The sequence below is a fragment of the Eriocheir sinensis genome, chromosome 10 (assembly GCF_024679095.1).
Source record: "Eriocheir sinensis breed Jianghai 21 chromosome 10, ASM2467909v1, whole genome shotgun sequence".
Classification (NCBI taxonomy): domain Eukaryota; kingdom Metazoa; phylum Arthropoda; class Malacostraca; order Decapoda; family Varunidae; genus Eriocheir; species Eriocheir sinensis.
The window spans coordinates 158,903-177,027 of NC_066518.1; the positions used below are offsets into that span (position 1 = coordinate 158,903).

Here is an 18,125-nt window from a genome sequence, read left to right on the forward strand (position 1 = left end):
TACTACTATTACTACTAAGTACTACTATACTAAGTACTACTACTACTTTTACTACTGCTACTACTTCTACTACTGCTACTACTACTACTACTACTACTACTACTACTACTACTACTACTACTACTACTACTACTACTATTACCACTACTAGGTACTACTACTACTACTACTAAGTAATACTATACAAGTAATACTATATTATTATTATTATTATTTTATCATTATTATTATTATATTGTTGAATATCATTGATACTATAACGGCTACTGCGACTATTGTTATTTTTTGCTTTATTATAATTATTATGATTGTCATTGTCCTTTCTACTCATTATTACTTTTCTGTAAAGTTTTTTTACTTATCTTAAGCAACATGTTCACAGTGCCACCCGGCGCGGCTAGACTTAGTCTTGTATCTTACTGCTTTCTTTCCATTCTCTTCTCTGACTCCTCTTCCATTAATCTTATGTCCCATCTCTATGAGACATTCTTTTATGATGATGAACACAGACATGCCAGTGCAAATAACATAAGTATGGAGATAATCAATCAACTACACGGCCACATGGACTTTGAATCAGTATCAAATTATAATGACCTTGTTACCTATAATAACCTCATTAAGACTCAACAGACACATAATTTAAACATAATGCACATAAACTCAAGATCATTAACAAAAAAATCTGATAATATACAACTACTCCTCAGATCTTTACACATACAACCTGATATCTTGGCAGCCACTGAATCCTGGCTTACAGACAATAATAAACACCTACACGAATTTACAGGATACCACTCATACCATTTAACCAGAAATATGCGCAAACAGTGAGAGGTATCAATATTTGTGTCCAATCTAATACATTCTCAGGAAATCAAAGACTTGACAATAGTAAATGAAGATATAGAAATAAACACAATTAGGATAAAAACAAACTCATTAGGTTTCCTTCTATGCACGATTTACAGACCTAACAGTAAGCACATTGCAGTTGATGAGTTCTCACACATATTGCACGAACTTTTGTGAGAGAAAGCAAGAAATAATAAAATAGTGCTGATTGGAGATTTTAACATTAATTTACTTGAACATACCTCTCACATCCCAACAATTTTGCACTTTCCCATCTCAGATCATCTCCCAATGTTCTTAAATATATCAATTCCCAAAGCAAATCAGAAACTCTATAAGAAAAAATCCAAGACATATCTAATAATAATAAAGAACTGTTTTCAATTATTATTATTATTATTATTATTATTATTATGCACTATATTCAAAGGTTAGGTTATATATTATGCATTCAAAGATTGTTTTACTAAAGTTATGATTAAATTTTCTCATTATTGTAGTGCTATTGTATGTGAATTGTTTTCATCTCTCTCTCTCTCTCTCTCTCTCTCTCTCTCTCTCTCTCTCTCTCTCTCTCTCTCTCTCTCTCTCTCTCTCTCTCTCTCTCTCTCTCTCTCTCTCTCTCTCTCTCTCTCTCAATATCTCTATCTTTCTATAATTTTAGCCTGAAAAGAATTTATAATTACCTCAAAAAATGAATTATCAACTGTATACTAATATCCTTACTTATCTTTAGAGACAAGAAGAAGAAGAGGAAGAAGAGGAAGAGGAAGACTGACAGACAGACATTCCATTGGTGAGTGTTAAATAATTTTCTTTCCTTCCTTCCTTCCTTCCTTCCTGGCTCTTGGATAGGTTAGGTTAAAGGGGCCGATTATTAAACATTTCAACGCCCAAACTCACTTCTGTAAGGCTTTCATAGTAGGGCTTTTTGGGCATGTCCTGGGGTAGTTTTATGACCCTTGAGGTAGTGTGACCCTTCCCCTGTACCATGAACCTAAAGAAACACATTTGACGAGGCTTTGGGAGGAGTTTTTGGCATTCCCACGGATAGTTCTGGCACGTGAGGAAGGGCGTCAGATGGTACATGGCGTCTAACATTCTGGTGTAGTGCGGCGACTATGCCTGCTGATGAACGAGCCTCCCATAACCCACTTTGTGAGGGGGGTAGTACCTCTTTGGCCGACTCGGTAGGGAGTGACTCCCGTCGCGGGTTCAATCCCAGGCAGCCGGCGAATACCCTCTCCTGGTCTTGATTAATTTCTGGTGTTTGGATACACACAGTGAGGGATCGGGAGTAGCAGGTGACACTGGTCCGTTCACTAAATATCAGCCATGCTCTACCTTAAGGGAAGGCTCAGTACGGCATGTGAAGGGAACTGTATGTTTAGAGATTTTAAGATTATCATACATGTAGTCATGGACTTCCATTACGACTACTTCCCAGTGAAGACTAACCAGTTTTTCATGAGGGGTTTTCCTGTTCAAAAGTCACGTAAAGCTATCACCATGAAACACTCCATGGAAACCCTACAAATCCCTACTATGACAGGCTTTTCAGCTGCTATTATCTGTAGAATATCTTATCCAGTGCTGTCTTTCCCAATACAAGACTTTGACAGTGGACACATATTTGCAGGGGGGCTCTGTGGTGCAGTGGTTAACACACTCGGCTCACAACCGAGAGAGCCCGGGTTCGATTCCCAGGCGGAGTTGAAAAATTTGGGTGACTTTTCCGATACCCTACATAGCCCCTGTCCACCCAGCCTCCTGGGGTCTGTTCCCTTCTTCTATTATTCCGTCCCCTTCTGTCTCTCTCCGGCATATGACCACAGACGTTGCGCAACGCTGCCCACTAAACCAAACTTTCCAACATATCCCAAGGCCACAGATAAGATTAACCAGATTTTCATGGGGGGGAGTTCCCATTCATGGTACAGAAGTCTTGTAAAACTATCACCAGGGTCACAGAACAGTCCATGGAAAGCCCTGCAACTTCTACTATGTGAGGCTTTACAAACCAGCGAACTGAGGCGCTGTGTTTAAGAACGCCGGCATTTTAACCCGTAAAGGGCAGGGATGTACCGTGAAGTCCACAGTCCAGGGGTTAACACAGGCTTAACAAACTCTCTACAGCAATTCCCGGGGCCTGAGAACAACACATCTTGAAAGCAAGGAAAATGATGTAGAATTATTATGTTGGTAGAGATATATGAGTTTGGGGTGACAGAATGTTTAAATATATGACCCTGTGTCTGGGCAAGGTTCTGACCCCGACCCCTGTGTTTAACTTTCTCTTTACCATGAATCTTAAAAAAAGACACGTGAGAACTTGATTGATCTTATTGACCTTTGGAAGAGGCTGACGTTAGGGGCGGAAGGGTCTGCCTCATAGATCTCAGGAAGGAAAGTTTGGGACGTACCTTGAATCAGCTCCTTGACGACAGTACACTCCATGGCTGGGGTTCCTTCCTCCTTCTCTTCCTCAAATTCCATACTTTCCTCTCATATCTTAATTTTTCCTCCTCTGTGATGTGTGTTTCTCTCTCTCTCTCTCTCTCTCTCTCTCTCATTTCTAATCCTTCCTTCTTTATTTACTTCTTTTATTTATATTTATCCTCATCGTCTCCTCTGTTTTACTTACCTTAATCTCTCTCCTCCTCCTCCTCCTCACTTCCCTCCTCTACGTATAGGTGTTGTTAGTACCTCAGTGTCTTTCTTATTGATTATTTCCGTCATTCCTCAATAAATCTCTCTCTCTCTCTCTCTCTCTCTCCCACCTGTGAATTCATCAGACTTCTTCTTCTTCGAATAGTAAAACCTTCCTCTATACACGGCTCCACATTTCACTTTCCAGTTGCTTTTTCTCAACCTCCTTGTATCCGCATCTTCCTATATTTCTCCTTTCTCCTGCTATTCCAGTTCTTGTACTTACTTTTGTCATTGTTTTTTTTTTTGCTGGGGTTTCGTTCCTCTCGTCAAGGGTCCGTACGTTACCTGAGGTGACTGCCTCTTCATCCTTCTTCCTCCCTTATACCTCCATCTCTGGACCTTTCTCTCCCTTCGTATATTTATTATTCTCATTTTATCTCCCTTCCATTGTGTATTTTCCTCCTCCCCACTTTCTCTCTCTCTCTCTCTACACATAATCAGTCCGTTCCTAGTCAGTGCGTAATGTTTTATATACGAGGCGTCCTGCCGAGAGGGTTTAAGTGACCTGTTCTTCAGTAAATTATGGGTTCAGTTTCCCTCCCAGAACACATTTCAAGACTCCCGACCCTTGCTTATAACATATACAAGGTCCCACGTGCCCATCTCGGCTGGACGCCAGGCAGTTTTTGTAATGTTGGCTTCGGTTTCTCAGATTCTGACGCAATTTGTTAGATTTTTCCCTCGTTTTTATACGTATAGGTGTCGTACCTCAGTGTCTTTCTTAATGATTATTTTGTCTGTATATCATTCCATGTTATTTCTGTCATTCTGTTCCTCCTCAGTGCGTAATATACGAGACGTCCAGCTCCTCTCATTACCACTCCTCTCTTCTGCTCTCTCTCCAAGCTCCTCCTCTCAACTTTTCCTTGTTTTGATTCTACTTTTAACTCATTTTGACTCATCTTTTACTCATCTCCTCTTTCCATTCCTCTTCTAATAGGTTTTGTTAAGAACTTTAAACATTTTACTTACTATTATATTGATATGTTATATATATATATATATATATATATATATATATATATATATATATATATATATATATATATATATATATATATATGGCATATTTATTGCTAACTTATTGCATGATATACTTATTGCATAGTATTGCAATATATATATATATATATATATATATATATATATATATATATATATATATATATATATATATATATATATATATATATATATATATATATATATATATATATATATATATTGCATATAGATATATATATATATATATATATATATATATATATATATATATATATATATATATATATATATATATATATATATATATATATATATATATATATATATATATATATATATATATATATATATATATATATATATCTATATATATGCATATATATATATATATATATATGCATATATATATATATATATATATATGCATATATATATATATATATATATATGCATATATATATATATATATATATATATATATATATATATATATATATATATATATAACTTATTGCATATATATATTGCATATATATATATATATATATATATATATATATATATATATATATATATATATATATATATATATATATATATATATATATATATATATATATATATATATATATATATATATATATATATATATATATATATATATATATATATATATATATAACTTATTGCATAGTATTGCAACATATGCAAAAAGTGAGCCATATAATTTTTCTAAAATAAATACAAAATTATTTTTTTGTCAATCATTTATTAAATAAATAGAGCACATTTCCTTCACTAAGAGGCTGATTATGCAGGAACTTGACATCTTGGTGTTCTTTCTTCTTCCAGAGTGTGCGGTGTCCCGCAGGCAGGCAGACCGAGACGCCAGCCATTCAATTCTGCCGAGGGAAGGAAGTCGTGTTAGTCAACTCTGATGACTTGTACTTTTCTCTGCAAGGGACTGTTCTGTAAGCCAGTCACAGAAGATGTGAACTGTATCTGTACTATGAAGTCTTATAAATAAAGTTAAAGGCTACACCTATGACTTTATCTTGCCCCAAACCCATTTAGCTAATCCCCGGACACTTTTTTAGGTATAATTGACTTAGGTACATTTTTCAGGCTACTTTTCAAGATGTTTTTGAGCTGTAAGCTGATATATCTAATTGCTTTGATCTTTTTTAAAAGCTAATTCTATATATATTAAAGGGAGGAACTAATTTTCATACAGAAAAAAAAACTTATAATATAAAAAGAATTATATATGAATTGGAAACAAGATATAAGAGAAGACAACGAAGGGAACTAACAAGAGGAGAGATTGTATACATAAAGAGCTCAAAAGTCATTGAAAAAGCAATGGAAATTAAGAGACAATAATAACATATGAAATAAAAGACGTGGAAACAAGTACTCTAAAAGATGAGAACTCAAAGACAGGAAGACGAGACCTTAGATATACAACCAAGAAGAAAATCAGACAGACATGAGATTATTACTATGACATAATACCTTAGACAAAGAGAAAGCAGATAACATATCACAGACTAAAATATTTGAGGCGTACGGCAGAGAAGTGAGGTGACATTAGGAATGGCGACCCTTGTGTAAATTGTACGCAATTAGTATCATAACATAGCAATTTAACTCTAATTTGCACTGGGAAAGACAGACTACCCCTCCAAGGATGAACGAGGGACGAATCAAAATGGAAGCTCAACTTTTATGGGGCAGACGGAGGGTCACTTTCCCTTGTAACGTACATCATGACGAGCAATATAACAATAATTATGTTCTAGTTAGCAAGGGGGGAAAGGAAGAACAAGATATAGTTACTTGCAAGGGAAAATAAACCTTGCATAGGATGAGCGGAGGGCTGGAAGTCTCGTAATCTGTTCTCAGTGTGTGAACGTACTCTAGTATACGTAAGAATAGGTCATCGTGCCTTAGGATTTCTCTGCCGTAAGCCTCGTTTATACGTTAAGAGATGAGGAAGGGAAACAAGCAAATAATGGAACTCTATATATACGATACAGTGAAAAGGATTTACCGAGAAGGATGTACGTATGAGAGGAGGAATGATTAGAACTGAGAGAAAGGTACATCACAGAGGAGGAAAGTCTGGAATTTGAGGAAGACAAGGAGGAAGGAACGCCAGCCATGGAGTCTACTGTCGTCAAGGAGCTGATTCAAGGTACGTCTCAAACTTCCCTTCCTAAGATCTATGAGGCAGACCCTTCCGCCCCTCACGTCAGCTACTTGCAAAGGTCAATAAGGAGATCAATCAAGTTCTCACGAGTCTTGTTTTAAGATTCACGGTAAGGAGAAAGTTAAAACTACCACCTGGGTCATCAAACTGCCCCTGGAAATTCTCACAACTCCTACAAAAGCCTGTCAAATGTGTGCGCTTGGAACGATATTTTTTAAGAATGTGACTGTCAGATGCCAAAAAGGAGATCAATCGGGTTCTAATTGAGTGGTTTTGAAGGTTCATGGTACATAGGACGGGTTAATCTATCACCAGGGTCATAAAACTACCCCTGGAAATGCCCAAAACTCCTACGGAAGCCTTAAATACAAGTCTCTCGGGATGGCTTTTTCAAGAATGTGAGCCTCGGACATTTCCGCTCCTCACATCAGCTACTTCCAAAGGCCGTAAAGGAGATTAATTGGGTTCTTTTGACTTGTTTTATAGGTTCATGGTAAAGAGGAAAGGTCTTGCTACAACCAGGGTCATAAAACTACTACCCCTGGAAATGCCCGCAACTCCTATGAAAGCCATGTCAGTTGACCTCACTCAGGGGACAAAATGTTTTTGAATACGACACTAATACAACCAATACAACATTTGAGGTTCTTGGTACAGTAGAAGGGTTAAACAACCAACACCAGGGTCATAAAACTACTACCCCTGGAAATGCCCACAACTCCTATGATGAAGGCCCTGTAAAAGGTGTGAGCTTGGGCAGGTGACATTATTTTTCAGTCCTCGCGGTTTCTGACGTAATATTGTAGTTTGCAAAAAATGATCAGATTTGACAAAAAATTACCAAATTGAGTGGATGGAGAGGGAGGAGACATTAGCCACACCAAGCTAAGCACAACCTATGCAGCACTCAGAACGAAGAAGGCCTACCACACACACACACCACGTGACGTAGAGAGATCGAGTTTGCGGCAGATTGAAGAAGAAGGATGGATAAACAAATGCTGGTATATACAAAGCTGCCGGGTCAGGGAGAGCCGTGATACTGATAATAATGTTAAGTGAGCAATTTTCAGGAAGACGTCACATTACCGTACAGGGACAACCGATTGCATGGTACGTTCCTGCCTTTTAGGGATTAAGCTGGTAGTGTTTTTAAACATAACCGCCTCAGTTCACCGCCTTGAAAATTCTCTCATGGTAGGAGTTACAGGGCTTTCAATGGACTGTTTTGTGACCGTGGTGATAGTTTAACATGGTCTAATCGCATCTTCAACTGGCTGAAAATTACCCATGAAAACCTGGTTCATCTTCTCTACGGCCCTACAAAAGTCATAATAAGAGCTGGGAAGCCTCTCGTCATAGATCCTACAGTGGTTTCAGGGACTGGTTTGTGACCCTGGTGATAGTTTTACACTCCCTCTGCACCATGAACGGTTAAACCACCCATGAAAACCCGGTTAGCCTTCTCTGCGGCTTTGGGAAACAGTCATAACAGCTTTTCAAACAAGCAAACTGCGGTGTCATGAAGTTCAAGAATACAGGCTTTATTCAGGTCATTCCCGGTACAGTAAGCAGTATAATCTGACTTACAGTGGACTACACAGACTCTGGAGATAGAGAGTAAAGATCAGCACTCGTAGCTCACCCAAACAGGTCCCAATGTTACGTACCACATACCTGTAACCGCATATACGTAACAGCACACTTCCCTTCAGTACCAGGAGGCTGGGTCCCACACGGTACAATAATATCATGTTTAAAGAGAAAGAAAGATGCTTGGCGTGAGAACAGGGTAACTTTTGATATGAATAGTGGCACTGTACGGAAACACCTGAACATGGACCGGGGCTTTCAGAAGGTGCACCCGAGGAGAAAGACTTAACTAGCAGATGCTTGGCGTGAGAACAGGCTAACTTTTGATAAGAACTATAGAGTGCTGGACATCAGGAAGTGAATCAAGGTACTTTGGACTCATGGAAGTACCCTCTTGGTGACTGAATGGAGTGGCGAGTGTGTGTAGGGTATGTCCAGGGGTAGTTATAAGACACAGGTGGTAGTGTGACCCTTCCTCTGTACCATGAACCTAAAGAAACACACATTTGGCAAAGCTTTTGTAGGAGTTTTGGGTATTTCCAGTAGTTTTATGGCCGTGGTGGTAGTGTGACCATTCTTCTGTACCGTGAACCTAGAGAAACACACATTTGACAAGGCTTTCAAGGGAGTTTAGGGCATTTCCAGGGGGTAGTTTTATGACCCTGGTGGTAGTGTGACCCTTCCTCTGTACCATGAACCTAAAGAAACATATTTGGCAAGGCTTTCGTAGGAGTTTGGGGCATTTCCAGGGATAGTTTTAGGACACTTGTGGTAGTTTGATCATCCTTCTGTACCATGAACTTAAAGAAACACACATTTGACAAGGTTTTCGAGGGAGTTTTATGCATTTTCAGGGGGTAGTTTTATGATCCTGGTGGTAGTTTGACCCTTCCTCTGTACCCTGAACCTAAAGAAACACACATTTGACAAGGCTTTCAAGGGAGTTTTGGGTATTTCCAGGAGTAGTTTTATGACCCTGGTGCTAGTTTGACCATTCTTCTGTACCGTGAACCTAAAAACAACACATTTGGCAAGGATATCTCAGAAGTAGTTTGGGAGTTTCCTGTGGTACTTAATGACCCTGGTGCTAGTTTGACCATTCTTCTGTACCATGAACCTAAAAACAACACATTTGGCAAGGCTTTCAAGGGAGTTTAGGGCATTTCCAGGGGGTAGTTTTATGACCCTGGTGGTAGTGTGACCCTTCCTCTGTACTGTGAACCTAGAGAAACATTTGACAAGGCTTTCAAGGGAGTTTAGGGCATTTCCAGGGGGTAGTTTTATGACCTGGTGGTAGTTTGACCCTTCCTCTGTACCATGAACCTAAAAAAACATATTTGGCAAGGCTTTCCTAGGAGTCTTTGACATTTCCAGGAGTATAGTTTTATGACCTGGTGGTAGTGTGACCCTTCCTCTGTACCATGAACCTAAAAAAACATATTTGGCAAGGCTTTCCTTGGAGTCTGACATTTCCAGGAGTATAGTTTTATGACCTGGTGGTAGTGTGACCCTTCCTCTGTACCCTGAACATGAAGAAACACATATTTGGCAAGGCTTTCCTAGGAGTCTTTGACATTTCCAGGAGTATAGTTTTATGACCTGGTGGTAGTGTGACCCTTCCTCTGTACCATGAACCTAAAAAAACATATTTGGCAAGGCTTTCGTAGGAGTTTGGGTATTTCCAGGGGTAGTTTTATGACCCTTGTGGTAGTTTGACCCTTCCTCTGTACCCTGAACCTAAAGAAACACATATTTGGCAAGGCTTTCCTAGGAGTCTTTGACATTTCCAGGAGTATAGTTTTATGACCTGGTGGTAGTGTGACCCTTCCTCTGTACCCTGAACAAGAAGAAACACTCATTAGAACCCGATTGCTCCCCTCTTTGACCTTCAGAAATACGGAACATAGTTGACGTGAGAAGCAAAAGTGTCTTAAAATACCAATCCCAGGATATAGTTAATATTGTGTCATCAAAACCCAGATTAAATTCAAACCTCTCCTGCGTCCATCCCACTCTGATTGGGCTCATGTTAACGCCGCCCTGCACTGTGACGCCTTGTTTAAGAGGCAAGAAGGATGGAACGGAGAGGGAGAAAGCTGTTGCCGAGAGGGAGAAAATGTAAGAAGGATTTTAGTGGAAGCAACCAAGATTTTCAGCAGAAACAACTGGATTACAGGCACGGAAGATTAACCCAGTAGCAGCGACGGGCCAAATTTGTTGCTTTACCGTGTAGCAGCGACGGGCCAAATTTGTGGCTTTACTGTGTAGCAGCGACGCGCCAAATTCGTGGCTTTACCATGTAGCAGCGATGGGCCAAATTTGTGCCATAATATAAACCCCCCAAAATAGATGATACATAAACTGATCACAAATGCTTTGATATATATTATGAAATGGTTTGTGTGAGGGGTGATTTTTTCTCATTTTTCTCACGTAGAGGGACCATTGATAAACAGGGTCCCCGATGCTACAAGGTTAAGAACTGAGGATTTAAATGAAAATAATTGGGATTTTAGTTGAAACAACTCAGTTACAGCCACACAAGAATAAGAACTAAGAATTTTAATGAAAAAAATGGGATTTTTTGTGGACAAAATCATGATTTTTGTGGAAACGACTGGAATTTTAGTGGAAAGGATGAGGATTTATGCGGAATTAACTGGGATTTTAGTGAAAAGGGCAAGGATTTAAGCAGAATTACCTGGGATTTTAGTGGAAAGGACGACGAAGAAAGGGAGAGGGAAGAGGTATTTTAGGGAAGAGAGGGGATGTTTTAGTAAGGGAGGAAGGGAAGAAGGGGAGAGAGATTTAAGCAGGGGAGAGAAGGGGGGGAGAGGTGTCAGCAAGGAGGGAGGGAGGGAGGGGGGGAAGGGAGAACAGTATGGGGAGGAAAGGGGAGGGGAAAAGGGAGGGGAGAACAGCCTGGAGAGAGATTCCAGCAGGCGAGGAAGGGGGAAGAGATGTTTCAGCAGAGAGGGAGGGAGGATTGGGGAGAGAGATTTAAGCAGGGGAGGAGAGAGAAGAAAACTTGAGGGTAGGGTAGGGAAGGGAGGAGGGGGAGGAATTCCTGCGTCAACTGGTGGAATGTTTAAGCTTCTCATACTGATGCACACACTTAACATCAGCCCACCAGAGGGGTTCAAACTTGCTGAGGGACTGTTCTAATGTCTCAAGGCAGGGGAGTGGGATTAAACAGTAGCCCAGTGTGAGGTTTTTGTTCATATATGACCCAGGAAACATTCAACAGTCACATCAAAGTACTGTATTTTAGCGACTTTTAACCCTGTAGCAGCGAGGATCACGATTTTTAAACCCGTACAGTGTTTAGTACATACATATACATACCTCTTAGGGCAGTGTTTAGTACTTATATATACGCAAGCTCTTTTGAGGGCTTATGCGCCATTTATTTTTGTTTGTGTATGTAACATTGTTCATTGACAGTGAAGAGCAATAATTTGACAAGTCTTGGTAGTTTTAAATGGATGTTAAAGGGCCTTTCTGTAAATTTGTCTGCATTCCAACAAAAATCATTATACAAGAAGGTAAGTTACTTTCTTCTAGGTAATTACTCCTCGATTCTATAATCAGTAAGGCATAAGGAATTGTAAATTACGCTTCAGAGTAATTGGAAATGAAAACTGAGAGTCGGAAGCATCACAGTACTATGTTGAAGTTGGAAAGTTTGGTTTAGTGGGCAGCGCATCATCTGTGGTCATATGCCGGAGAGAGACAGAAGGGGAAGGAATTATAGGAGAAGGGAACGGTTGGAAAGTTTGGTTTAGTGGGCGCAACATCTGTGGTCATATGCCGGAGAGAGACAGAAGGGGAAGGAATTATAGGAGAAGGGAACAGGGAAAGTTTGGTTTAGTGGGCGCAACATCTGTGGTCATATGCTGGAGAGAGACAGAAGGGGAAGGAATTATAGGAGAAGGGAACAGTTGGAAAGTTTGGTTTAGTGGGCGCAACATCTGTGGTCATATGCCGGAGAGAGACAGAAGGGGAAGGAATTATAGGAGAAGGGAACAGTTGGAAAGTTTTGTTTAGGTGGCGCAACATCTGTGGTCATATGCCAGAGAGAGACAGAAGGGGAAGGAATTATAGGAGAAGGGAACAGTTGGAAAGTTTTGTTTAGGTGGCACAACATCTGTGGTCATATGCCGGAGAGAGACAGAAGGGGAAGGAATTATAGGAGAAGGCAACAGGGAAAGTTTTGTTTAGGTGGCGCAACATCTGTGGTCATATGCCGGAGAGAGACAGAAGGGGAAGGACTTATAGGAGAATGGAACAGATCCCAGGAGATGGGACACATCCCCCAATTAATACCTGGTACACTGCTGGGTGGACAGGGGTGTAGGGTATCGGAAAAGCCACCCAAATTTTTCCACTCTGCCCGGGAATCGAACCCGGGCTCTCTCGGTTGTGAGCCGAGTGTGTTAACCACTGCACCACGAAGCCCTCGGTATTATGTTGAGCTTTGAGAACTACGGTTGTAGTACAGACGGCCTTGAAGCGAGCAGTGCTGCCTGATCCAACCATTTTCTTGTATTTAAAATTACTGTTTATTTTTTAGTTTTTCTTGTGATGTAAAGAAGTACTTATACACATTACTCAAGCTATAGGGTTGTGAGAAGTGTTTATAATGGAAAGAACATAGGCTCTAAAAAATTAAAATAAATTTCCCTTTCCTGGTATGACATGGTTAACTTTGAGATGCAGAAAACTCTATCTATGACAAAAGACCACACTGTATGGGTTAATGGTCCCTCTAAGTGAGAAAATTGAGAAAAAATCACCCCTCACACAAACCATTTCATAATATATATCAAAGCATTTGTGATCAGATTATGTATTATTTATTTTGGGGGGTTTATATCATGGCACAAATTTGGCCCGTCGCTGCTACACGGTGAAGCCACAAATTTGGCCCGTCGCTGCTACACGGTGAAGCCACAAATTTGGCCCGTCGCTGCTACACGGTGAAGCCACAAATTTGGCCCGTCGCTGCTACACGGTGAAGCCACAAATTTGGCCCGTCGCTGCTACACGGTGAAGCCACAAATTTGGCCCGTCGCTGCTACACAGTTAACATCAGCCCACCAGAGGGATTCAAACTTGCTGAGGGACTGTTCTAATGTCTCAAGCCAGGGGAGTGGGATTAAACAGTAGCCTAGTGTGAGGTTTTTGTTCATATACGACCCAGGAAACATTCTACAGTTACATCAAAGTACACCACATGGTATTCGTTATATGCGAGGGTTATGTTCTGCAAAAAGCTTGTATAATGTGAATTCGCATATGTCGAACCTATGATCCCATTAATTATAGGGGGTTATGTTCCACGACCCGTTTTAAAACCCTCTAACTATTTATTTCGGCACCGTTTCAGAATAATAAAGCACTAAAGCAACAATAAAGCACATTGATTGCTTCCGGGGAGACACACCCAAAGTCTACGATACATGCTGATAATTAGGTACCAGGGGTGGGTTTCATCAAAGTTCCCAAGTCCTTGGAAGTGTGCTCAAGGAGTCCCAAGCGTGCGAGAAACCTTGGGCATGTTTCACGAAAGCTCCCAAGCCTTGGAACTCTGCCTATCTCGCTCGCCGCCTTGGGAGGCCGTGCGGGGTCTCCCAAGCGCTCCCAAGGAAGGTTCCAAGCGTCAGACTGTAAACATGGCAGCCCGTGAACAACCCCGCCAGCACCGACCAAGGAATTTTCGCCCGAGAAGGGACATCTTTAACCCTCTCGCGCACAGTAAGATACTAGAACATGCGCAAATAAAAATAGAGGAAAAATATATATAAACAATAGACACTCGTTTCAAGTCTCCGTATAGAGTATTGTAGACAATAAATCCTAAGTACCAACTCTTCCCCATTTGCTATCTCGAAATTTTGTGGGCCAACTTTTTTAGCCGAATATATGTTTCGAAGCGGAATTTAGTGAGGATTCTTATGGTATCCTCAAAATCTTCGTACGCCTATTAGTTCCTGAGTTACACCAAGAAAACTGTATTTTTTCCTCTCCCGTCAGAGTAGGCTAACAACTAAAAATCGCTCCACGTTCCTCATTTACGTTCCTTAGAAAGGTTGCCATATGTTACCTCTAAGAAACTTATCCCAACAAATGACACTCCAAATTTTACGCACTTTCACCGAAAATTTAATTTTTAATAATTTTTTTTACTTTTATGACGCGTTTCGCGTCATCGTGCGCCAGGACCTTTTACTTTGATGACGCAAAACGCGTCAACGTGCGCGAGAGGGTTAACGAGTACGATGACACCGAGTTCAAGAAGAGGTACAGGGTGGATCGTGCTGGCCTGTTGTTCGTCACTGACTTGGTGCGACACGTGATTGGCAACAGGACTGAGAGGAGCCGTGCGGTCACAGCGGAGCTGAAAGTGGCGTTGACTCTGCGATACCTCGCCACCGAGAAAATGCAGCAGTGCAGCGCAGATGACTTTGGAGTTTCCCGGGCCACAGTCAGCAGAATCATCACCCAGACCGTGGATGCTCTCGTGACACAAGAGAATATGAGGCGGTTCATGGGGTTCCTTTTAAACCAGGGGGAGCAGCAGAGAATGAAGGCGGAGTTTGCCGAAATTGCTGGTTTTCCCGGTGTGGTGGGTGCTGTTGATGGCACCCACGTAAGAATAGTGGCCCCACATGAGCACGAAGAAGTGTACGTCAACCGCAAGAACTACCACAGCATCAATGTGCAAGTGTTATTTGATGCACAGTACAAGCTGCAGGCCATGGTGGCGAGGTGGCCAGGGTCTACTCACGACTCACTAAATGTTTGTTTACACCGTGGTGCCGTTGAAGATGCAGACGGAAAAAAATACGTCCACATATTCCTTACAATGAAGATACTATTGCTGTATTTCAACTAAATATCAATTGTTTATATTTATAATTCCATAATTATATATAAGAAGTGTAATTTAGGTTAATTGAAGACATATTAGACGTCAAAGCGACGCGGAAGATTGGCAACGCTGGTTACTCCCAAGACCGCCCCCACCCCTACTTGGAAGTGCTTGTGGCGCGGTGATGAAACACGCCCAAGAAATTCTCCCAACTGTGCGTGACGTCACCACGCTTGGGAGAGCACTATGATGAAACCCACCCCTGAGGATTAACTTTAGGATCAGAGAGAGGAAAAGGTTAATTATAGGCGAGGAAAATGCAGGAAAGCATTATCTGCACCCTCTAGTGTGTCACCATACCTCACCAGCACCAGCGCCAATATTCGCATATGAGCGAATTTTTCTCGCATAAAATGAATACAGGTAACTCTCGATTGACGCGAGTTTTGTTTATGAGTTTTTGAAATAACGCTGGGTCCAAAATCCAAATAAATGTTTAATTTACACATTTTTTTCACTTATACGTGATATTTTCTGGAGTGTCCACCAGATGTCTCACGCAACAGTACTCACACGGCCACACAGCTGAGCTCAGTTCTTCCCGCGCGCCACTTGAACAACAATACAGTACCCACACTGCTCAACAACAACAACAACAACAACAGGCTGAGACTGAGTGCCTGAGTGGATATCTCGGTGATATGGATTTTCTCTCTCTCTCTCTCTCTCTCTCTCTCTCTCTCTCTCTCTCTCTCTCTCTCTCCACTGAATGAAGTGAATATTTATTTTTCGATAAAAACCTACCTCTTGTTTGATTTACATTGTTTTTGATTTACGTGACCTCTTCAAGGACACAATACTCGTGTAAATCGTGTTACCTGTACTTGGCTCATTAAGGTTAGTCGAATATAACTGAACTCACATATATTGAATACCCGGTGTACTGTATTTTAACGACTTTTAAGACGCACTTTTCCCCCATAAAAAATGCCCTATCCATGTGTCCTCCAGGGTGAATGTTGTAGGAGGTGGCCTTACACAGCTTTTCAATTCAGCCTCTTGTATGATATAACCTCTATGCTTACGTCTTACAGGTACAGCTAACACGACTGACGCGAGTATTGTGTCCTTGAAGAGGTCATTGCGTAAATCAAAAACAATGTAAATCAAACAAGAGGTAGTTTTTTTATCGAAAAATAAATATTCACTTCCTTCAGTGGGGAGAGAGAGAGAGAGAGAGAGAGAGAGAGAGAGAGAGAGAGAGAGAGAGAGAGAGAGAGAGAGAGAGAGAATATCCATATCACCGAGATATCCACTCAGGCACTCAGTCTCAGCCTCACTCGAGTGAGGAAGAAATGAGGGACACCATGAGCGACTGGCTAGTATTGGTACCGGTACTGAGCAGTCTGATACTGGTACCGTACCATATAGCTGGTACCGTTAGTACCGATACCTGCCCACCCCTATTGTTGAGTAGCGTGGCAACGTGGGTACTGTATTGTTGTTCAAGTGGCGCGCGGGAAGAACTGAGCTCAGCTGTGTGGCCGTGTGAGTCCAGTTGCGTGAGACATCTGGTGGACACTCCATAAAATATCACGTATAAGTGAAAAAAATGTGCAAATTAAACACTTATTTGTATTTTGGATATAAAGGACACACTTACATTGAGAAAGTTGGAAAGTTTTGTTTAGTGGGCAGCACAACATCTGTGGTCATATGCCGGAGAGAGACAGAAGGGGAAGGAATTATAGGAGAAGGGAACAGACCCCAGGAGACGGGACACAACCCCCCCCGATTAATACCTGGTAACCACTCACTGCTGGGTGAACAGGGGCGTAGGGTATCAGAAAAGCCGCTCAAATTTTTCCACTCCACCCAGGACTCGAACCCGGGCTCTCTCAGTTGCAAGCTGAGTGTGCTAACCACTGCACCACGAAGCCCACCCTTTATATCGAGAAATCCAGTAAGTACAATAGCGTCTGCCAGCCACCTCGCCCTCGTCCCTTTATCCCATCCTTGGGGTACTGTAGTCTGCCTCAGCCCACTGTTCAGCCTCGGCATATTGGTGCCAAGAGTCTGCTGGTGTTAACCCGGTAGCAGCGGGGACCATGTTTCTTAATGGTCCCTCTAAGCGAGAAAAATGAGAAAAAATCCCCCCTCACACAAACCATTTCATAATATATATCAAAGCATTTGTGATCAGTTTATGTATCATCTATTTTGGGGGGTTTATATCATGGTACAAATTTGGCCCGTCGCTGCTACACGGTAAAGCAACAAATTTGGCCCATCACTGCTACACGGTAAAGCCACAAATTTGGCCCATCACTGCTACACGGTAAAGCCACAAATTTGGCCCATCACTGCTACACGGTAAAGCAACAAATTTGGCCCATCACTGCTACACGGTAAAGCCACAAATTTGGCCCGTCGCTGCTACACGGTAAAGCCACAAATTTGGCCCGTCGCTGCTACACGGTAAAGCCACAAATTTGGCCAGTCGTTGCTACACGGTAAAGCCACAAATTTGGCCCGTCGCTGCTACATGGTAAAGCCACAAATTTGGCCCGTCACTGCTACACGGTAAAGCCACAAATTTGGCCAGTCGTTGCTACACGGTAAAGCCACAAATTTGGCCCGTCGCTGCTACACGGTAAAGCCACAAATTTGGCCCATCGCTGCTACCGGGTTAATGTCTCGTCTGCTACGTCCAAGCCTAAAAGGTTTGCTCACACTCTTACACCGTGAAAAATATCATTCCATAATCAGGGTGTCTTCCAAGAGGCAGCGTCTTACGGGCCGAACAATACGTCACGTGCGTGTTTACCTTTGAATTCACTCTGCTAACATTTCTGTGGTTTCTGACTCACA

General features: G+C 41.3%; 1 protein-coding gene across 1 annotated transcript in view; it reads right to left on the minus strand.

Moving 5' to 3' along the window:
• Positions 1-5,324: 5,324 nt before the first annotated feature.
• Positions 5,325-18,125, minus strand: part of LOC126996378 (multiple epidermal growth factor-like domains protein 6) — a 148,968-nt gene continuing 136,167 nt past the window's right edge. Inside the window, exon 40 of the mRNA XM_050856746.1 lies at positions 5,325-5,477. The gene's annotated coding sequence lies outside the window, so the exon portion shown is untranslated. The remainder of the gene's footprint in view (positions 5,478-18,125) is intronic.